Here is an 8,968-nt window from a genome sequence, read left to right as displayed (position 1 = left end):
AAATACAAAAAAAGCCTTATCCAGACCACCAGCTCAAACTAACTACATAATGCACGTTAAGTGTGTCGTGAAATCCGTTTGTTTCCAGACTTGATTTTAATGTAATGGGTTTTCTCATAATTTACAGATTTGACCACATATGCTCTGGACACACCTCTGTCGATATTGGTGCGGTATTTAAATGTTTTTGCTAAACGTATTTTGAGAGTGGAGGGGCAGAGCGGTAGCATAGTGGTTAGCGCAATGCACTATGAACCCTGCACTGATACGCAGCATATCCCGTGGGTTTAACTGCACAAGACACACAGTAACAAGTGTGAAGGTTGCGGCTGTTTACATTAACGCTGAAAAAATATATAAAACGGTTAGAAAAATATTATTGGCGAAGCGTTTTAACATTTATTACAGGTTAACATCACCACAGGTAAACAGCACACAGAACCAAGACCACGTGAACACAATAAACACATCTCGAACGCGCAACACAGTTAGTTGAGTGAAACAATAATTATTCATTGTAATATGAAAACTAAAACTTGTGTTCACTGAAGCGAAACGGGCCAACGTGGTGTTCTGCTCAAATAAGGCTCCTCGTGGAGGCAGTGCTAATCTCCTGTTTACAGCCCTGAGCCAGTGGTGTAAATTCCACATTCCTATGGCCTGGGCTATATATGAATAGGTGGCACCGATTTTGTTAACCCCAAATACCGTATGGGATTACTAAATGAAGATTAAATACTTGGCATTCACTTTTGTATTAATAATAAGAGCAAAAAAACATAGGAGACCAAGTGGCCAGTTGTGTTTATGTTTGACTCTTGGGAAAATAAATGTTATCAGAAGATTAAATGTAATTTGATTTGAAGCTTTGATTTGATTTGAAGCTTTCGTGACTGCAGGAATCCATACTCTTTGGTTCTTTCGGTAAAGTCACATAGATACACGAAGGTAGGTATACGTAGGTAGGTACCTACGTGACTTTACCTACGTGTACCTACGTGACTTTACCGAAAGAACCAAAGAGTATGTAAAACATTACCCCAAGTAACACGACACTAGCAATCAATTACCTGAAACAATGCACAGAAAGCGATATCCGCATCTTGACAAAAAGGGCCAAAACGCATTTTCTGTGATGTAAGCCCATTGTTAATCACTGAGACATGGGCATGTTTAGTGTTTCTGCCTATAATGATATAAAACAAACATTTGCAAGTATGTGAATCTAGCTCAATGAAAGTCTTCACTTAAATATCCAAGATTACGTAAATAAGCATATACAAGCCATTGGATACAAAGTGACCAGGCTTTGTTTTTATTTCACTTTGTGAGCAAATGCAATACAATATAAAGACTCTAACCTGTCAGCTAGAGGCTCTATCCCACCCGAAGACGATTGCTTGTGTGGTGATCGAAACCTCGTGATCAATTTTTTTTTCTACCAACGTGACTTTACCGAAAGAACCAAAGAGTATGGATGAAATGCACCTTACAAATTTAAATTATTAAAATTAACACATTTAAAAAGAAAGTTGAGCTTAAGCATCAAAACCATCGGAAAAACAATTGACCAATTTTGTTTTTGGATTCTGACAGCCACGACCACAGCTAGAAAGCAGCTAGCCGGGTGCATGGGGATGCACTCAGTAGAACCTGTCAGCTCACCGGGTGCATGGGGACGCACTCGGTAGAACCTGTCAGCTCACCGGGTGCATGGGGACTCACTCGGTAGGACCTGTCAGCTACCCCGGTGCATGGGGACTCACTCGGTAGAACTTGTCAGCTCACCGGGTGCATGGGGACTCACTCAGTAGGACCTGTCAGCTACCCCGGTGCATGGGGACTCACTCGGTAGAACTTGTCAGCTCACCGGGTGCATGGGGACTCACTCGGTAGAACCTGTCAGCTACCCCGGTGCATGGGGACTCACTCGGTAGAACCTGTCAGCTAGCCCGGTGCATGAGGACGCACTCGGTAGAACCTGTCAGCTACCCCGGTGCATGGGGACACACTCGGTAGAACCTGTCAGCTACCCCGGTGCATGGGGACACACTCGGTAGAACCTGTCAGCTCACCGGGTGCATGGGGATGCACTCGTTCACCGCCGTTGAGATCCCAACGCGACACTGTGAATCCCCCCCCCTCTCCACACTGTACACATTTCTTTGCACGGCATGAAATCCACCCGTTGCACTGCGGAGTTCACCCTCCGCAATGGATGGACGCAAATGTTAAAGGGGTTCTGGAAACACTCGGACCGATTCACTTCCAGTACAATGGTTGACGGGGGCACGTTAGCAATTGTCTACGTCAGCGGTTCACAAACTTTCCGGAACCACGTACGACTCTCACAACCCTCGGCATGTTTGGGCGGACCACCATGCACAAATAACGTTGTTTCCTAAATGTAAACTACTCTAGATCGTAGTGACTGCAACCATTCCGTGTAACGCTTCCCACAGCCTGACACCATCAGTGATCCACGGGCCACAGGTCGATGAAAGTTAAGTTTGAGGTCAATTAAATTAAACATACAAATATTCTGAGTTTTAAAACAATATGTGCTGTCGCTATGTGTTCATTATGTAACAGCGAATGGTAATACAGGAGTACATTTCCATTAATATCTCACCAGGGCCACGCAGAGGTGCCTGGAGGCCCGGGGTCAGAATGTCACGTGGGGGCCCCTTTTGAGTAACAAACAAAAGATGCCTGCCGTGAGAGCCTCTTTTGTGTGTGGCCCGAGGCAAATTTCCCCCTTTTATCCCCTCGTTTAGGCAGCCCCGCAGCCCTCCACCGAGAATGGTAATGCATCATCTTTCGAGTGTGATTTTCTGGGTTCAGCTACGTGACTTTACCGAAAGAACCAAAGAGTATTTAGCTGCGTGCTCAGCATCTCTCCTGTTAGCGTTGCCACGCACGACACGGCAGACAAACCACACCTCGGAAGCACAATTGGATTACAGGCGGCAGCGAAAACCGCCTTTGCTATATACCTTGTACAGGTAGCAGTTCTGAAAAAAAACTTAAAGTGGCTCGGTGGTTCAGTAGTCGGGGTGCGAAGCTGAATCCAAGCAACCGCTTGTAATGAATAATTCTTGTTCTCAAGTCGAGTGTTTTGACGGTCTCAGCCTGCACGCTCTCCAATAACGGCACACTCACACACAAAATATAACCCCATCATACAGCATTGAATCTAGTTGTGCACTTAATGTTGGCTAAATCCCAGCCGTGAGATGAATGTCTGGTTGACTGTCACGCGACCAAGATCTCATCAAAGCTCCGGGAGGAATAATCGGTCCACCCCGAGCCACTACACTGACAACAACTACAGCTCCCATAGCGTCGTAACATGGCAAGCCATTAAAAAGTGTTGCTGAACACACATTCATAAACCTGTATTACCGTAAACACAGCTGAGCTCTTTATGGTGAGCACCACTAAGAAGTGCGTTGAACATCACAAAGAGTAAAATAACGAGACGCAAAGAAAACGTCTAATCTTGGGGGAAAAAAGATCAAGGGACTGCAGGGTCTGACATGTGTACTGTTCAGTAAGTCCTCGTTTAACGCGGTAGATGCGTTCCTGAAAGATGTCACGTCAAACGATAAACGCGTGAAGCGAATCTAAAGATAGTGAGATGGCGTGACAAACAACGGGGGGGGGGGGGGGGGGGGGGGTACGCGGCTGGGTTACTGCATCATTCTGTGTACTCTATCACAGAGCTTGGCCACACAGCTCACGAAAGTATCTCATCGTCGACCGCTCAGAATCCGCGTTATAACGGGCGCGTTCCGCGTTATGACGGGCGCGTTCCACGTTGTGCAAAAAGTACCGGTTTACAGCGAAAACGCGTTGTGTGAACACTCGTTAAGCGGGGCCTTGCCGTGGAGTACAGCATTGTGGATGCGGAGCAGTGACGCGGTGGTGAGCACACAGCGCGCTATAAACCCACGCGCCCTTCTGCCGCCAGATGTCGCCGCGCATTGCTGAGGTCAATTTGAATTCTTCAGTGGTTCAATGCTCATGTTTCCGTCACGTGAGCATTGAATACCAGGCACGCTTGGAACTCCCACACACTAACCGCAGCTCCTATCCTGAGGTCATCGTCTTCGCAGATGCGTGTTGTGTGATTTTATTTTCCACGAAATGTGGAGGCGCGTGCCTTTTAAAACGCGTCGTGGATTCGTGGGCATTTCACATTCCCATGTAGACAGATTACTGTGCCTCTTGATGTTCAAGGGCTCTTTTTTGTTTATATTTGAATTGGAAATTGGGGAAAGCACCATTTCCAACGCGGTACCTGGTCGCTGTCAGAAGATGTTTTGTGAACACCTTCTGCAGGCGGAAGGTCGGTTGGTTTTTATGACCAAGTAAGGGCACGTTAAGATCAAGTCTTTTTCGTGCACAGCTCTCTCGTCAATCCACTGTGGAATGTGCGGAAGTATGTTGAACTTCTTTCGCACCGTACGTAGCCAACCGTGAAGACCTGGGTTTAAATCTGCTATCGGCCAGGTGACTCCGTGGTAGAGCGAGCGACTCGCAATTGGAAGGTAGCGAGTTCACATCCTCGTTGAGGATTGACTTCGCCCATCAAACCTATAGTGCCGTTAAAATAGGTACCATTGTGAGAAATAATTAGTGATCGTCCTATGGATGGACTCGCCCCTGCCATAGCAATGTGGATCTGCCACTACTGGCTCAGGGCTGTAAACAGCAAATGAGCACCGCTCCAATGCTCATTTCAGCAGGAAATTACTTTGATTTTGAATATTTTACGTGAGCAATTTGTCAGCCCACTGCTGGATGAACGCCTCCCTCCCCGAGCCCAGACCATGCTGGCCAGTGCGGGTGGGTGAAGGAACGGGGGTGGCCCAGGACCGGTTCAGATACCGCTTGCTACTGATGTTACCCATGGCTGGGAATCGAATTCGGATCGCTGATATGCACACCAGGGGGCACGCCCTTAATATGCCCGATAAAACGAGTGTTCGGCATATGTGTAGTGACGTTATTGGTGTCACTATGACGTTTCGCGCCAGTTGCTGTCACGAGAGTGGAAACGCACGTCGGGGGTCATCTCTGCCACCAGACCATGGGTTGACATGGAAGCTGGCCATGGGGGGGGGGGGGCATGGTTCTGGTGAGGGCTGGAGGAGAGCAAGTGAGGACGTGCTACTCCGCGTGAACCCGAGAGGGCACGTGACCCCAACAGGGTAGCAAGGGGGGGGCGAAAGGGGGCTCGAGGGACACGTGACGTGGAGCCGAGAGCCTTCTGGCAAGATCCAGAAGGGGGCGTGGCCGAGGGCGGAGCGAGGCCGCGCTCCGGGGGTTCAAGGCGAAGCCCCGAGAGTGATCGGGGCTCGCCTGTGGAATCAACCTTTGGTGCTGCGTCCCTTCGGTCTTCGTGCTTCGCCCGGCATCGTGGGTCAGGCAGCGTGTAACTGGCTGACCCGGTTGTGTAGTTAACCCGCTGCTCACATAGTTAACCGTGTAGCTATCACCTAGCAGTAGAACCAGTGTATGTTTAGTGAGTTACCCTGTTGGGGAGTTGTAATAAACGTGTTGCCTCCAAGTTCAAGTGTGTTTCTCCATGATCAGCACTACACATGTAAAGAGCCGAAATAGGCTACATTTGGTTTACAAAAACCTGTTACATGACAATGTTGTTTTACTGAAGTCATTAATGACTGAGCTGAGGGCACCGACTCACTGCACTTGAAAACACAATCAGGGGCAGCTCACGCCAGGACCTGAGCCCAGCGAATCAGCGGTGCCCGCTCGGTGGCTCTGTCGCATCGATTTATCGATTAAAATCGACTCTTACCCACGACGCATTGGAAATTGCCGCACGTTAAAAGTACGTTAGCCAGTGTATTTGAGAACCGATTATTTACAAATTCATTTCGGTTACGTGTAATGGACTTATGCCATCCCATGTGGCCAATATAGCCGCTACCGTTCGCCACATACAAAACATATTCAGATGTATATATGTAAATGTGAGTGTGTAGAATGACAATAAAATCACGGGGACGACAAATAATTATATGCCTAATAATACTCTTGGGGTTTTTTGGTAAAGTTACGTAGGTAAAAAAGAAAAATAATAATAGAAATAAAATAATAATAATTGTATTCAATCACGACGTTTCGGAGGCAACACAAGTCTCCGGCTTCAGGACCGTCAGCTAAATTTACTGTATCAAGATACAAAGATACAAATCTTGATACAGTAAATTTAGCTGTGACGGTCCCGAAACGTCGTGATTTAATTTATTATTTATTATTTTATTTCTATTTCTACATTTATTTTTTACCTTCGTGACTTTACGGAAAAAACCTAAGAGTATGAATCCTTGCAGTCACGAAAGCTTCAAATCTAGAATGCCTAATAATGTTTGGCTCCCAGCCACCTGTAATTGTTGTTGTTGTAATTGTTGATCTTATGATCGTTGATTAAGCTACCAGTGTAAGAATTGCCCGACCAAAGGAGACAGTGCGGCGTCAAACGTGGACAGAATCGTCGAGTGTGAAGCTAAGGGGCCGTCCATAAATGACGTCACGCGAGTGTGGACGATTTTTGACCCCCCCCCTCGTCACACGGCGTCACAAAAAGTCAGACCCCCCCCTCAAATATGACGTCACACAGCTCTGCACCCCCCCCCCCCCAAATAAAACATGCTTTAAATCGCTTTAAACTATCGTTATTGTTGTGCGTATTTAATGTGGGGCTGCACTCTGATGTTATAGGAGAAAACATTTATTAAAAAGTATATTTAATTAAGTAGAACGTGTTTATATTTATTTAAAGTTGCGCATTTTGATGTGACGTCACATTTCTCAACCCCCCCCCCCCCCTCGTCACACATCGTCACAAATGTCTGATCCCCCCCCCCCCCCCGGTGCATTACGTCATTTATGCACGGCCCTTAAGCGTACCTCCTTGCCCGACTGCTCTTCTGATGCCTATCGTGTCACTTTAAATAGACAGCCTCAGAGTGCGGCTCTGACACACATCCTGACGAACGGCTTTCATCGTTTCTATATTGAGGCCTGGCGGTTTGTGAGAGTCGAGATGACCGCACCGGTGTCCGTTTCCGAACGCTCATGTGAAGGCCAACAACGGCTGGACATCATGGTATTCGAAAGTTACGCGTCTTTGATCGAATCTGATTGACGATGTGCACGTGACCAATGTGTCCGTGACGTCACCCGCCACTTAGTGGCGAATTGCGGTTGTTGTTGTGATTTTTCACCCTTGTTGTCTTCCAATTTATAAATGAAATCACAATTTAGGTGGCATTCCACGACTGAAGCATGTCATGTTGTTATGTATCTAATTATGTTATTTGAAATTAGGTTTGCTAATGCGTTCCAACAGCCAACAGCTGGTGCCGCTTATTTCATGGTGTCTGTCCACAGTTATTCCATCTGGTCTGGGAGATTTCTGTATTCTCATCCTGCTAAGGGCAGCGGTTACCTCTTCAGGTGTGGCATATGGAACATCCTACTCCTCATCTGGAAATCGATTGGTGTGCTGGAGTCGATGATTGTTTTTGCAAGAGATATACAGTTTAACACGTCGGCTAATGAACGTTGATTACCATATAAATAGCCCAAACGGCAATGGATACCCATAGTCACTTAAATGCATTCATTAATCCCCCCCCACTCCGCGCAAGAAGAGCGTACAAGTGATGTCATCACATCCACGCCTCTATTTAAGGAACGAAACAGGTGGACTTCACAAATCTGGATGTCGCCCGATGAAGCTAGTTGTAATTACTGGCGAAACGTCGTAGTGAGATTGTAAATGTCGTGGGTTAGCTCTCCAACACACGGGTGTGCTGTTCTAGTAACGAATTGGCATGTTCTGTTTACGTGACAAACCTTAGTAATCGGCTGTGTCGGCTGGTGGCGAGTTTAAAGACGCATTTACATATTTATGCGATCCAACCCAAAAAAACTGTACAATAGAGATATGCATGTCATTTCTCCGCCAGTTGTACGATTCTGTTTCTGTCGCGTGCGATCGTTCCATCTTGCTCTCTCAGGGACGCTATTTGTGATTCATCAATCATCAACAACATCTTTGCTGCTTTCATGCTCCCATTGTTATGGCATATTGAAATGTTACGGTGTTGATTTTCCTATAATTGCTCTTCTCAGTAATGATTTCACAAAGGTTTGTGCATTCTACCTCTGGTACTTATCCAAAACCGTTTTGTGCAAACAAACGACTTGGGACCCGCTATTTTGTTTTCACCACTCTGCTTTTATTATCACGAATTACTTTGTTAGTTGGTTTATTGTAGGTTTTCTTTCTTCTATGAGCTTTATATAGTTTCACACATTGCAATTGGTATGGAGACATCAAACTTTACAGAGACACGTTCACAGTGGGGTTATCAGGTGTGCACGTTCACACACGGCCAAGTTGATACATCCTTTTCCTACCATCCTGGAACCGTTTTCAAAGACTTGCAATTTTAATATGAAATTCGACCTAATTTCGTGGCTATCAATAACCTGCGGCATTAAAACCCTTCTCGTTAGAATATCGCAAGTACCGTCCGAATCAAACCCTAAAATCAATCCACGATTCCGCGGTAATGATCTCACTTTAAAAGGTTGATTTTTGTCACTGGTAAGACGGGTAAGACGGTTATAAATCTGTCCCACTTCACAGCTTTGACACATTCCAAGACGGTACTTGTCCCGGGAGACACTGAGCACCACCACTCCCTGTGATGTCACCGTTCCTCGCTCGAGGCATTGGCTTGGAAATATTTCTATGAAGACTGAAGCCCACGTGCGCTCACTCTGTATGTGCGAGCCACAGGCTGACCTCGAAGTTTGAATTCACACATTTTCGTCTTTGAAAACGGTACCTTCAGAACTGCGAGATTCGTACCTCCCCAACATTCGTGTTCACATGTTAACAACACTTAAAATGTGAATGCAG

This window comes from Lampetra fluviatilis, chromosome 18, assembly GCF_964198595.1.
Source record: "Lampetra fluviatilis chromosome 18, kcLamFluv1.1, whole genome shotgun sequence".
NCBI lineage: Eukaryota > Metazoa > Chordata > Hyperoartia > Petromyzontiformes > Petromyzontidae > Lampetra > Lampetra fluviatilis.
The sequence above is the reverse complement of the archived record's forward strand: the minus strand, read 5'-3'. Positions refer to the sequence as shown.